The sequence below is a fragment of the Anomalospiza imberbis genome, chromosome 21 (assembly GCF_031753505.1).
Source record: "Anomalospiza imberbis isolate Cuckoo-Finch-1a 21T00152 chromosome 21, ASM3175350v1, whole genome shotgun sequence".
NCBI classification, from domain to species: domain Eukaryota; kingdom Metazoa; phylum Chordata; class Aves; order Passeriformes; family Viduidae; genus Anomalospiza; species Anomalospiza imberbis.
Window position 1 is genome coordinate 9509793 of NC_089701.1, and position 14556 is coordinate 9524348.

The window sequence follows — 14556 nt, forward strand, 5'->3', positions numbered from 1 at the left end:
TTGCAGTAAATTGCATTTGGTGACATAACTCTGAGTCACTGGTTCAGGACATTTTCCCTCCTCTTCCCTGGAGCAACTCATTTAACAAAGGTGGGGAAAAGCAGAAAATAATTGGCAGGCTCTTAGTGCATGAGACTTAACAGGGAGCCAGCATTCCCAAAGTGCTGTGGGTGTCCCAGGGGATGCAGCTCCTCCTGGCAAACTGGACACTGAAGGTTTTCCAGCCACTTTGGGAAATGCTGCTGACTGACCACGCAGTCCTGGAGCGGGAGAAGAGGAGCCTGAAACCACTGGGAGTCTTCCCAGGAAGACTCCTGCCCATGCAGGAGTAAATTCCATTTTCCCCTGGGAAATCTGCTCTCCATCCACTCAGCCCTTGGGGAAGAAGAAAGAAAAGTCACTTCATGGTGTTGGGTGGCAAAATCCTTGTCCCACCTCGGGCTATCCCGCTGCTCCGTGGTGGCTCCTCCCCGGATAGGGATGGGTGCCCGGGAGGAAGGGGCTCGTTCCCTCTCAGCCGTGGCAAGCTGCAGGACGCAGATCCCTGGAGGATGCTCTCCGTGTGGGAGGTGCTGCAGACCCTGAGGGGGGCTGGCTCTGGCTCAGCAGCCTCCCCACGCCCCCACAGATCCTGCTCAGGCTTTGCGGATGATCCTGCCCGGCTTCCTCCAGTCCCGGTACCGCTCCCGGCGCACCGAGTGCACCAGCGGCCTGGAGAAGCTGGAGGGGGCTGCTCTGGGGGTGCTGCTGCTGAGGAACAAAGCAAGAAGACATCGTTACTGCCTGGGGCACACCTGCACCCAGTGGAGGCTCCTAAAAGGACAGGGAATTTTGGTTCACCACCGCTGCTGCCAAGGGATGGAGCGCTGGATCCTGCCCTGGTGCTCAGGGTGGGCAGAGAATCGAGGCTGAGCCTCTCCAGGGCTGTGTCCCTGCTGGGTGATGGGAACCTTCCCTGCCCCGGCTCCTGGAGGTCTTGGAAAGAGCTGCTGAACTACAGGTGCAGCTCAGAACCCCCTAAACAGAACCCCATAAACCCCACAAACACCCAGAGCCCCCAGGACCGTCCCCTCTGGCCGGGGGCCACTGCAACCAGCCCCCTTCAAAACCTCCAGTATCTTTGAGCAGCTTTCCTTAAAACCACTAAACCAAACAATGTGCACCCCTGGCGCTTCTTTGGGATTTTTGCCACCCTGGGTTCTCTCAGGGGCTGATCCTGGGGGTGAACCAACATTCCATGAACCAAGCACACCACGATTCACTGCAGCACATGCAGATGGGACAGCGCCACAGAGCTGGCTCAGCTGCAGGAGCGGTGGGATTATGTTCACCCGGAGCTCCCCTGGGATAGCTGAACACTCAGACCCACTTGCCCTGAGCATTTCTCCTCCTCCTGGGGACTGTGTCCAGGCTTTTCTCCCCTCCCTCCTGGCTAACACCTTCAGGCCCCATTTTCACGTCTAGATTTGCAAAGCTGGCAGAAGACTGGCACAGCAGACGTGCACCTTGTGCTGCCAGTGCAGAGGGAGATGTGGGCACAGCAGTGTCTGTAGGAATTTGGGGTGACATTCACACGGGGTGAAGCACTTCCCATTCTTGCCAAAAGGGCTGTCCACGGCGATCTCTGGTGATCAGAGACCTCCCTCCTTTCTAGATCCTGCTCAGTCACTTGTCCTGTGATCCCCAGCAGCTTCATCAATAAACATTGTCCAGAGGAGGCCACGGAGCTGCTCCAGGGGCTGGAGCCCTCTGCTCCGGAGCCAGGCTGGCAGAGCTGGGGGTGCTCACCTGGAGAGGAGAAGCTCCAGAGAGAGCTCAGAGCCCTTCCAGGGCCTGAAGGGGCTCCAGGAGAGCTGGAGAGGGACTGGGGACAAGGCATGGAGGGACAGGACACAGGGAATGGCTTCTACTGCCAGAGGGCAGGGATGGATGGGATATTGGGAATCAGGAATTGTTCCCTGGGAGGGTGTAAGGCCCTGGCACAGGGTGCCCAGAGCAGCTGGGGCTGCCCCTGGATCCCTGGCAGTGCCCAAGGCCAGGCTGGACAGGGCTGGGAGCAGCCTGGGACAGTGACACTGTGGGGGGCAGTGAAATTATCCTTACAGCCCCTTCGAACCCAGCCCAGTCCGGGATTCTGGGCTGGGCTCCCCCTGCCCGCAGCACTGGAGGAAGGGTGAGCAGGGACCGGGACCGTGCCGGGAGAGGCTGATGAATGGAGCAGGGGCGGCAGCCGCCAGCCACTCCAGGAGCGGAGGAAGAGAGCTGTGGAAAAGCTGTGAATGTGAGAAAAAGCTGCCTCACAACAGAGTCTGTTACTATTCAACAGCCACCAAAGGAGGAAGAGCCCTGAAATCTGCCTGGGCTGAGGCTACAGTCCAGAGAGAGCACTCTCCTGTCCTAATTCCTAATTAGCTCGCTGTTTGTAACAGACTTTCCTCATAGTGTTGATGTTAATTACCTTTACCGGGCTGGGGAGGTGGCACTCGGGCCCAGGGGCAGGAGATGGAGGCTCAGTCCCCAGGCCCAGCTGCAGGCTGTGCTGGGAGGCAGTGCCCTCACACCCAGCCCATCCAAGCTCTGCCTCGCTCTACCTCAGGGTTAAGCTCTTACAGGAAGGTTTTGGGGGGCTGCCTTGGCAGTGTCTGCAAACCCTTCCTAAAATCCTATAACCCTTGAGTCCCAGAGCACACCAGCCCCTCCTGGCTGCAGATGGCACCAGCCCTACGAGGCTGCACGGTCACTGCCTCAGGGCTGGGCTGAGCTGAGCTGGGCTGAGCTGGGCCGGGCTGGGCTGAGCTGGGCTGAGCTGGGCTGGGCTGAGCTGGGCTGAGCTGGGCTGAGCTGGGCCGGGCTGAGCTGGGCTGGGCTGGGCTGGGCTGGGCTGAGCTGGGCTGGGCTGGGCCGGGCTGGGCCGGGCTGAGCTGGGCTGGGCTGAGCTGGGCTGGGCTGGGCTGGGCCGGGCTGAGCTGGGCTGGGCTGGGCCGGGCTGGGCTGGGCCGGGCTGAGCTGGGCCGGGCTGAGCTGGGCTGAGCTGGGCCGGGCTGAGCTGAGCTGGGCCAGGCTGAGCTGGGCCAGGCTGGGCTGGGCCAGGCTGGGCTGGGCCGGGCTGAGCTGAGCTGGGCCGGGCTGAGCTGGGCCGGGCTGAGCTGGGCCGGGCTGAGCTGGGCTGGGCTGAGCTGGGCTGGGTCGGGCCAGGCTGAGCTGGGCCGGGCTGAGCTGGGCCGGGCTGGGCTGGGCCGGGCTGAGCTGGGCCGGGCTGAGCTGGGCTGAGCTGAGCTGGGCCGGGCTGAGCTGGGCTAGGCTGAGCTGGGCTGGGCTGGGTCGGGCCAGGCTGAGCTGGGCTGGGCTGAGCTGAGCTGAGCTGGGCCAGGCTGAGCTGGGCTGGGCTGGGCTGGGCCGAGCTGAGCTGGGCTGAGCTGAGCTGGGCCAGGCTGGGCTGGGCCGAGCTGGGTGTCCCAGCTCCCTGTTCTCGCTCTGGACCAGGTGCTGTGCCGGTCCTGGCCCGGTGCAAGGCACGAGGAAGCTTTTCCCCACCGCTGAGCCACGGCCTGAACTCCATGGACAGTCAGGCTAGAGATGTGGCAGCTGTTCCTGAGCACTTTCTGAGCCCAGGACCAAACTGAAGGATGAAGAGCTGGTTCCAGCTGTGCTCTCTGGGCACTGGGAAACCTCTTGGGCTCATCAGTCAAGAACACCTCACATTATTGCAGCAGGGGTGTGCGTGACCAGGCTACACCAGAACCAGAGAGTCCACATGGGACAGTCTTAATTCCACTAAAAGGATCCCAGTTCCTCCTGTGATTCCACAGTTCTCTGGGTCAAAGAGCTTGACCTGCTTATGGTGCAATCTGTGAATTATCCAGGTGATCCACACAGACCTGGTGGCTCTGCTTTCCAAGCTGGGGGCAGCTGGAGGAGCAGCAGGAGCACGGCTGTGACAGCAGGGTGGGCTGCACACCCAGCCCCGATGGAGAGGGCTGGGGTGTCTCCAGGATGTGGAGCCCTGCACAGATCAGCCAGCTTGGTCCCACGTCCCAAACGAGGCTGGGTGATGTGGCAGCTCTTGGGGATGTTTTTTGGGTTTGATGGAGTACCTAATTCTCTTTAAAAACCCCCAGTCTTGCAACGTTATTCTGGCTGCTTGATGCAAGTTGTTTGGTGGCATAGAGTAACCCAAATTAGTCCATTAGGTTTTCTCTCTGGCATCAGGGTGCCCTGAGCTCAGTGCAAGTTGTGTCCCAGTTCCTCCCTGCACTCTGCCTTGGAGACAGAGAGGAAATCTGCCTCTGACCTCGATCAGAACCCAGCCAGCCCCATCCCTTTCAAGCTATTTCTGTGCTGTCTCCACCCGTGGCAGTGTTCCCAGTGCTGGTAATTTCACTTGCACAAGGTGCAGCTGAGCTCTGCTGGTCTGGAAATCCAGCCAGGGATTGTATTCCTGAGCTGTGGACCAAGGGGCTGGGAGCTGCTGATTTCCAGCGAGCCATGGGTGCATCCTCACAGCACTGCTCTCTCTGGGGGGTTTATCCATGGAGCCACCTCAGGGGGTGTTTGTGCAGCACCAGGCACAGCAGGGCTGGAATTGTGGCTGGGAATGATGCACATCAGAGGATTAGGATAAGGACTGAGCTGAGAGCTCTGTGCACTCGAGCTGCAGCAGCCAGACCTGGAGCAAACTGGGTCACAAGCACATTTTTAGGTCCAAAGCTCTGAGGGGCTGTTGTGCCATGGCCTGAGATCTGGCAGGAGGTGGATTTTGGGGTGTGATTCCCTAATCCCAGGACTGATGGAAGACAAGGAATATCTGATGTCCAGATATTCTTCCTGATAAGACCCCAACCAAGCCAACCATGACTCCAAACACTGTTACATGTGAACAGCACGTAAATAATGTTTGCAGGAACAGATCTGAATTTTAAAGATATGCAGCATTTTTCATTAATTGCCCTTATTTCTCCAGCTCATTTTTGTTGTTGGGCAGAAAACAAGGGATTGGTGTAGTGGGCACAGCCCAGGGAGTGGGAGGAGACGGAGAGATAGTGACATGCACAGTAGTGATTTAACATGAAATACTCTGATTGCAAGCAGTCCCTGGAGGTTTGTGCCTCATTGATGAATATCATGCATGAAGCGTAGCTCCTTGTGCTACCCACATTTTTCTCTTCCAGGTCTGGTGATTGGGAACCTGAGTCACAGCAAATATGCTGAGTTACAGCACATTTCCACTGGAAAAAAATCCCAAAAAAAGCCCCAGGCAAATGACAGGCATGTTTATCTGCAAGTGTGTCAAATGCACGGGATGCTCAGACGATGCAGGCTCAAAGGATTAACAGACCTTAATCCCCCCTCAGTGCATAATGCCCAGCAGATGAGACAGACACAGACACATTTATCAGGACCGGTGGATGCACCAAAAACAATCCTCCCCATCCAAACAGCCCCGATGTGCCCCTTCGGGAGCAGAACAGGCAGCAGCTCACCTGGAGGACCACACCGGACCCGCCTGCTTCTTTGGCTTGGCCATCTGCTTCTGGTACTCCATCCAGCCACTCACCAGCTCGTGCAGGATCATCACATAGAGAAGGAAAATGAGAATCCTGGGATCCATTCGCGGCACCTCGGGGTCTGCTTCATTGGGTACAGGTGACATTTGCTCGGGGGGAGCCGCTGCTGCGGGCAGGGCTCCGGGAAGCCGCAGGGATGCGAAGGTGGCTGCTGAGAGCGGGCTGGGCTCTGTGCGAGTGAGGGAGCGCTGGAGAAATCCCCGGGGGATCAGAGCCCGGTGCCTATCGCGGGCAGCAGCACAGGCACGGCTCCGGCCGCTCCCCCCGCGGGCTGGGTCACATCCAGCCCCCGGTGCCCCTCTGGCTCACGGCTGTGTCCGCATCGCTCCGCAGCCGCAGCTGCCCGCTCTGGGTGGCAGCAGCAGCCGCCCCTCTGGGGGTGGAGGGGAGACTTGGCTGCCGTGCCCGAGCACCGGCACAGGCAGGGAGCAGTGCCTGGCTGCGAGGAATAAATCAAACCCCCCGGCAGTGGCTGGGGATCCTCCGAGCTGGCTCTTCCCAGTGCCTCAGGATTTGGGGCTGCACCGAGCCATTCTTGTTCAGGAGTGTTACTGAGTATTTTGCAGCTGAGAATTTTTTCTCCTGCTGTTTTCTCACTCTCTTATTTTGTTTTCCTCGCTGTTATCCCTTACCTGAACCTTCAGCTGCTGTTTTCCTGGTGGGAGGCTCTGACAGGCTCCTGATGTGCAGGAAAGCTGTGGCCACAGCATCCAGGCTCCCCAAACCACAGCTCCTCTCCCAGCCCCTCGACCTCCTTCCTTTAGAGTGGAGGAACTAGCTGACATCTGGTTATGTCACCAGATCACAGAATCCCTGACTGCTTTGGGTTGGAAGAGACCTTAGAATTCATCTTGTTCCACCCCTGCCATGGGCAGGGACACCTTCCACTGTGCCAGGCTGCTCCCAGCCCTGTCCAGCCTGGCCTTGGGCACTGCCAGGGATCCAGGGGCAGCCACAGCTGCTCTGGGCAGCCTGTGCCAGGATCTGAACACCCTGAGATGCCCTCAGCCTCTCCTTTTTTTTTCCACCATGGACACAATGCAATATTTGTGCCTGGAGTTTCTAGCAGGATAAAAGCACAAAGTGTCTTGCTATGACAGTTGTATGAATAATTAAAAAAAAATCCTCCCCCAATTATTGTTTTTAAAACCATCTTACTCAAAATTCATGTTCTTCCAGTGCAATATTTCTATAAGTGAAATAATAAGCCCTCAATAACTATTTATGGTTATCCAGAACCAAACCTGTGCCCAATGGAGCTGTGCCAACTGCAGAAAAAGGGGCCCTGAGGAAAGGCAAGCCCAGGGACCCCCAGGATCCTCCATCCCACAGCTCCTACACAGACAGGGAGAGCTGGGCAGTGCAATTCAGGTGTGACAAACACATCACAACCCTCCCACCATAAACTCACCACGGGGAAGGTGCTGCCCACCTAACCCAGCTTACCTCACCCCCCCGAGGTCAGAGGTTCCTCAGAACCTTTTAGCCTTGGGTGTGTAAGCACAGACAAGTGTGCAGTAGCCAGGGCTCTGATAATTTTCTATGAAGTACCAATTTAACACACATTGGGGAATGCTAATTCCATGATGGATCTGCACATGAAATCAACCCAAGGGCAGCATCACTGCCCCAGACAAACGTGCACCTCCAAAGTGCTGTGGGACTTTCCCTCAGCCAACTCATGAGGAGCCCAGAAGTGCTGAGTAACTCTAAATTGGGAGTGGAGCAAGTGAATGAAAGCAGCCAGGACTGGAGGTGTTCTAGCAGCTCTGAAAATGGGAATATCTGAGGTTCTCCACGAAAGGATAGTGGAGCTGTTCCCATGGCAACGGAGAGAGTTGCCAGGCTGCGGGTGATGGGTTCTAATGTATGGCACGAGTCAGACGTGGTGGGGGCTTGGAGACCAAGGACAACACTGATATTTTATACATATGCAAGTTTTGATGAGTAAACCCAACGTGACTCCTTTGTTCCAGGGGAGAGAAGCTTTTCCCACAGGGAGAGACATTACCAGGGCAGGAGCAGCAGAATAACTCCTAACAACTCACTCAGATCTGTAAGAGATGCTTCAACATCTGAACAAAAATAATACTTAATACTACATAACGTAGAAAAGCCAACCATTCGTGAGCTGAGACCACAGCAGCTGATTCCAAACTGTGACTAGCCATGAGCAGTAAGTTCTTGGACAAATGAGTAAAAAAAATGTAGATTTTAGAGTGATTAAAGCTCAGTTTGGGAGGGCAGGGTGCTGCTGAGGGACCCCTGTGGTGGCCATGGGCTACAGGGGGTACAGGACCCCCCTCACAGCAGTGGGGAGCCCTGGCATATTGGTGTTTCCTCTCTGCCCTCAGCCTGAAGGTAGATTTAGATGAGATATTGGGAATTAGGAATTGTTCCCTGGCAGGGTGGGCAGGCCCTGGCACAGGGTGCCCAGAGCAGCTGTGGCTGCCCCTGGATCCCTGGCAGTGCCCAAGGCCGGGCTGGACATTGGGGCTGGGAGTAGCCTGGCACAGTGGAAGGTGTCCCTGCCATGGCAGGGGTGGGATGAGTTTTAAGGTCCCTTTTAACCCAATCCAGTCCGGGATTCTGTGATTCCACAACTTCAGCCCAAGGGCACAGACTTGGTGTTCCCCTGAAGAAGTCTGGTGGGAGCAGAAGCACCTGTGAGGATCCTTCATGTGTCCAACCACTGTCAGCAGAGCCCAGCAGCAGTCTGCAAACTCCCTGTGGATTCCTAAGGGTTGGGAGCAATTAACAGCTGGGCTCTTGACCTGTTTGATAACCATCAGTACCCAGAGATCAGCCAATAAAATGTGTATACAGCGTTATCACATAACACAGGCACCAAACAGAGCTCACCTGCAGGCCAGAGCCTTGAGCTGCTCCCCCAATTCTCCACTGCTCTGCAAAGGGCTTTAATGAAGAGCCAGCACCCTTCACCCTGTCCCTGCTGCTGCTTTCACACAGCCCCACAGCAAGGACAAGCTGGTGGAACCTGGGTGGGGGCTCTGGGAAAGGAGAAAAGCTCCCCAGCTTGAAGTGAGAGGGAAGCAGGACCTGGGGTTTTGTCAGAGGGCCTGGAACTCAGGCAGGCTTTGGAGAGCAGGGAATGAAAAGCAAACTTTGAGAGACAAAGCAGTCTGCCCCAGTTCTGGTGGGGCACAAAGCCATGCAGAGGAGAAGCCTGAAGCACACACAGAAGGGATGCAGCTGAGCTCCTCAGCAATGACAACATCTCATTCCTAAGCAGCAGCCAGGGCAGGTTTGAAATTCCTTTGTAAAACCAGGGTGGACATGAGGCCAAGCTTCTTTGTCCAAGGCTCAGTCCAGCTGGTTGGGCTGGAATTTAAAGCCAGAATAACTGAGTAGTCACCAGCCCTTCACCCTTGCAAGCCCGACTGCTGCAGCATTCCCACTGTTTGGGCTGTGCATTGCTGGAGCAAAGGCCCTGAGGAACAGGACTGTGTCCCTCTGCTCCCCAGGGCCTATTTCCCTCAGTTTGGGTGTCAATCTAAGCCTCTTTACTCCTAAAGAGATTTTAAGAACCAGAGGTGGTAGGTGCCAGTTAACATTTATATTCATTGCAGCCCCAAGGGCACCCTGCAACACCAACAATCACATTCCTTCAGGCTCCTGGGAAGCATCCATCATCCCATTCTTCCACTTGGAATGCGGTGTGGCTGAGTAACAAACGGGAAAAACCCACCTTCCTGAAGCTCGCTATTGACCCAGAACTCTCACAACCCCCAAGGTGCATCACCAAAAGGCAGCAACAACTGTTTTGTTTTTTTTTTTTTTTACAGTAAATCAGGCTTGACCTAAACCTTGCTGCAATTTTTGGCTTTTTAGAAGAAATTCCTGCGTTTCACTGCATAGACAATGATCTGCATTTCCCTTTTGGAGCCCAAAGGCTGCAGGATCCCTCCAGCTACCAGGGCAGACAAGTTTTGGAAACACCAAACCTCCCACACAGGTCAAAGTGAAACATCAGGACAAGGAGTTTTTGCAAGAGGCCACGGGGTCATGGCCCAAAATTCCTGTGGCATACAAAAAGGTCCAGTGACCCCCCCCCAGGCAGAGTCAGGCCACAAATACCTGCAAGTGCAAGTCCCTCTGCTCAGACACAGCACTGGCCAAGGTGGATTGGAGGTCCTGGTGTCCCCAAATCCCCCAAGCAGGGCCCAGTTGGTTGCAGGGCTGTTTCCTGCATCTCCACAGCCAAAGCCCATGAATGTTGTCCTGCTGGGTGTAGGTGAGATGGAAAACAGATTCCCTTCCTTGCCATTTGGCTGCTCTTCAAGGAATCTGTAAAAATCCCTCTGCAATTCTGTGACTATTCAGTGGAGACTGAGCAGAGACCATGGTGCTGGTTTGGAGAGTGTGGGCTGGGAACAAACCTGCCTGTGACCCACTGGAGCAGATGTTTTATTGCTGCTGGCACCCAGGCTTGGTTTCACAAGTCACTGATGACACCTTGACCAAGGTGTGAGCCCAGGGGAATAAAGCACTGCAGCCACAGCACTCTCTTTCCTCTCTCAGCACACCAGGGCTCCCTTCCTTCCATGTCTGGAAGCAGAGAGGAGAGTGGACACAAACTGCCAGAGCAGCTCTCAGCCTCCAGAGCAGAGAGGAAAATGGAGCTTCAGAGTTAAAAAGAACAAGGGGCTTTGCAGAATCTGTCAGCTCCTTTCCACAGGATCACATGAGTCAATAATTAACAGAAGAAAGAACAGATGCTATGAGACACATTTCTTCTGAGGGTATTTACTTGCTTCTACCTACAACTGTGCCTGAAAAAGTGGTAATATGAAACTGCATTCCTAATCACTGGGTTGCTTTGTATCAGATTGGTAATGATTCATTACCAGGACTTTGTACACATTTCATCACTTCTTTGTTCTGTTAACCCTCATCAGGCAACTCAGCATTGGTACAGCAAATTGATGCTGGCCTGAGGGAAAAAATGAATATTAAAACTACAATAACAATTGTCTCTTGAGTCCTGGACTGGTTTTTTATGACAATGGCACAAGAACCAGCATGGTTTATTCTGGCTCAGGCTGGAGGGCTGGTTACAGGAATTGCCACAGGAATATCTGAGGGTGGGCAGGCCCTGGCACAGGGTGCCCAGAGCAGCTGTGGCTGCCCCTGGATCCCTGGCAGTGCCCAAGGCCAGGCTGGACAGGGCTTGGAGCAGCCTGGGACAGTGGAAGGTGTCCCTGCCATGGCAGGGGGTGGGATGGGATTTAAGATCCCTTCCAACCCAAACCCTGCTGATTCTTTCACACTTTCTTGCCATAGGATGGCATTCACAGAAGCTGTTGAAGAAGGACAGACCTCGATTCTCACTCCTGGGCTGCTCTCTCCAACACCGGCAGATGTGAGGCTGTGATCTCCCAGGGATGTTTTTCCCCTTCCCTGGGCACAGACCCTGCTGGTGAGGAGAAGCAGAGCACAGACTCACCCAAGGCAGCTCTGTCAGTCCAGCTGAGACACCTTTGCCCCTTGTGCAATTGTTTTGCTAGAAAAGGAAGCAGGTTTCACTGCCTCCAGTTGTGCAGCCTCGTCCTTCTCAAACTCCCCTGGCAGGTCCAGCAGGCAAAATCCACCCACACAGATGGTTCGGCTGCTTTGGTGAAGTTCTCCTTCCAGCTGGACTGACCTCATTATCTTTAGTGTGGGCTCCACGTGCTGCTGGATTCTCCTCAATTTGCTGATGGTCCTTTTTGCACCACAGAGGGCAAGAACAGGGAAGGGACTTGGGGAAGAGCAGGGAATGCAGAGGATATCCACGAATTGGAGCAACCACGTGGCAGCAACCCTGTCTGATGTGTCCTCAGCACTGAGTGACCCTGGGTGGAGCTGCCCTCAGTTTTGCACCAACCTGAAGCTCTGAGATGCTGAATTGCCTCTTATTTTTAATGCTGAGCCTGGCCCTGGTGGAAGAAGAGTGCTGGCAAGGACACCCAGAGCATGACTGGGGTCCAGAGCCATGAGGAAGGAGCTTGGTCCTTGTTAACAAAACAGCCTGGTGGGGAAATTAAGGTGAGAATGGAGAGTGGAGAGAGAGCAGAGAGGTCACAGAAGGATCTACCAGAGCTGCACACACAGGAAGTGCAGAAATACTTCCTCCTGCAAAGCTGCTCCATCAGGACTCCTATCCACAGACACAGCTGGAGGAACAGTGGCACTTGTGTGCCAGGACAGGCTTCTGACTGCTGTACAAAAGGGAACATAGAGCAGCATCTGTGTGTCACCCATCAAAACTGGAATAAAGGCTGGAGACCCTGCAGAGCCCCATGTGCTCTGTCTCTGCCTCCAGAGAGACTCAGAGCACCCAGGTCCAGGCTGTGGCCCAGCCCTGCCCCACACAGCCCTGCTGCTGGGCACCTCCAAACACACCTCCTGAGACAGCCCCAGCCTGAGGAGAGCTCAAATAGCATTTAGAGCAGATAGAAACACCTTTAATGCACCTACACGCAAAATCAGGGATGTTCTCTGCCCTCAAAAGATTGAATTATACTGAAAAAGTAATTAAATAACTAAGAAAAATTACCTCTCTCCCAGCTGAAACCAGGACAGGAGTTAACAAGATTTTTCATGTCACTTCATTTTCTGGGCTAGATGCAACTCTTCCAAAGTTGAAGACAGACATTCATCCCAAGGAGCTGGATAAGGGGAACTTCTCCTCTTTTACAGAAGTCACAAACCAAATTCCCCACAGTGCACAACTCACCAGAATTAACCTAAAGGAGACTGCAAAGCCTGAATCTTGCAGCAGCTCTGCCAGAAAAATCTCTTGGAGAGAGATAACTTTGTTTTCTGCTGTGCAGCATCTGCTCCAGCCTTTATCAGACACTCCTTTCATTGTCCATCTTCCCTCCAGCCACCTGCACCACATCCCATTCATTGTTCCCAACCATTTTCCAGTGGGTGCAGAGCCCACAGCACCAAGAACAGGCTGTTCTGCTGAGGAGCAGGTGCTCTGGAGCATTCAGGAGTGTGAGGGTGCCTGACGATGGCTTCAGTTGTCCGGTCCCCACCTCTTGTCATCCTGTAAATCACAGCCCAGCTGAGCCTGAAGAGCCTCACTGAGTTCCTCTGATCCCTCAGGAAAACCCACAAACCTGAGTTCTTTGTAAAAATTCTCTCGGCAGTCAGGCTTAGTGGGTTTGGAGAGAACGCACGGTTTGTTCGTGTCACAGGGATCACACCCGTGTTGTAAAGACAAATTGTCACCTCTAAGTGTGAGCAGGGAGCGATTCCAGCCCGGGAGGATTTCAGGGCATGCAAGGCTGCACCACCCTCTAGTGCACACCCACAGCAGTGCCTGTGCTGAAAGTCTGGGAAAAAATTCCCTAATCCAGCCCGGCTGAACCTCCCCCGGAGCTGGGCCGGCACCAGCCCTGCAACAGCAGCTGTGGGAGCAAAGGGAGAGAACTCCTCTGAGCGGGAACCCCTGAGCAGAACCAAGGGGTATCCTGGCCTTGGCACAGGGAAAAGCCACTGTCCTGCACCCCAGCACTGTGCACATGCAGCACCCTGCACCCCAGATCCCTGGCAGCCCAGACCCCACACTCTCAGATCCCTGGAATCCCAGACCCTGCACATCCAGCACCTGGCACCCCAGATCCCTGTATCCCTGGAATCCTAGGCCCTGCTCATCAAGCACCCTGCACCCCATACCCTCTCTCCTTGGAATTCCAGACCCTGCACATCCAGCACCCTGCACCCCACATCCCTGGCGGCCCAGATCCCTGGAATCCCAGACCCTGCAGCCCATACTCCTGGATCCCTGGAATCCAGCACCCTGCAGCCCATACTCCTGGATCCCTGGAATCCCAGACCCTGCAGCCCATACTCCTGGATCCCTGGAATCCCAGACCCTGCAGCCCATACTCCTGGATCCCTGGAATCCCAGACCCTGCAGCCCATACTCCTGGATCCCTGGAATCCCAGACCCTGCAGCCCACTGCAGCCAGCCCAGCTCCTGCCATGCAGGGTTTACCTGCACGACAGGGTTCTGTGTAATTCCTGGCACAGGAGTGAAACCTTTCTCATCTGAAAACATGGAAGCAGATTTTCACTACCAAAACATGGATGCAGAAGGAAATGTTCACTACTAAAATTGTTTTCTGGAAATTGTCTCTCTTCTCCCACTTTTGAGCAGCACCAGGCCAGGAGAGCATGGACTGGCAGCCACTCCCTCCCAGTTGTCCAGCTCTCCCCTTCTCAGCCAAACTTGCCACCAGCACAGGGAATGGTCAGTTCATATTCTGGGATTCAGTTTCTTCATGGATGTGAAAAACTGGGAAAAATCCCCATTGTGTGTGACAGTTCTGCAGGTACAGGCCTCTGTACCAAGCAGCAAAAAAATAGTCATCCTGGATTACAAATTCCTGCTGCTGGAGAGCACGTTAGCCTTGGGATATGGGGAACCTCAAGTGACCAAGAGAATCCCCAAAACAATCCTAAAACAACCTCAAAGTCTGAGCAGAGCATGAGCCTGAGCAGTTCATGGCCCAGGTTTGGCAGCAGTGTGGGATGTGATTTTGTCTAAGTTACCAGGACAGTTTAAACAGTTTGAAACCAAAACTCTGCGGGAAAGACCCAATTGTTACACCCAGGTCCCGTTCCCAACAAATCCAGGATCAGAACTGCTGAGAGGCTCCCAAAGGCAACCGTGACCCCGGAAGCTGCAGTGGAAACAAGAGGAACACAGGAAATGTGGGATACAGAACAGTGCACCTGTGTCAAACACAAACATCTCCCACCTTTCCTGTTCCCCCACAGGGTATCACAAAGGAGAAATAAAGCACCAAGGTGGTGAAGGGAGGGGGGTCACTGCCCTCACACGGCATTTCTGAGCTCAGGAGGAAGAAAACCACACAGAAGGGGAGGGAACTGCACTGAGGAGGGAGTTCCACCCCCCTAGTTAACTACCGTGTTTGTTTGGTTTTTTTGGACACAGCTTTAGGAAACAGAAGAG

General features: G+C 54.7%; 2 long non-coding RNA genes across 2 annotated transcripts in view; both read left to right on the forward strand.

Annotated features, from left to right (window-relative positions):
* Positions 1-14556, forward strand: part of LOC137486353 (uncharacterized) — a 417767-nt gene that overhangs the window by 256992 nt on the left and 146219 nt on the right. The gene's annotated exons all lie outside the window — the stretch shown is intronic.
* Positions 8527-12119, forward strand: LOC137486327 (uncharacterized). The gene is made up of 2 exons (XR_011005691.1): positions 8527-11044; positions 11163-12119. It is a non-coding gene; the product is annotated as an uncharacterized lncRNA (long non-coding RNA).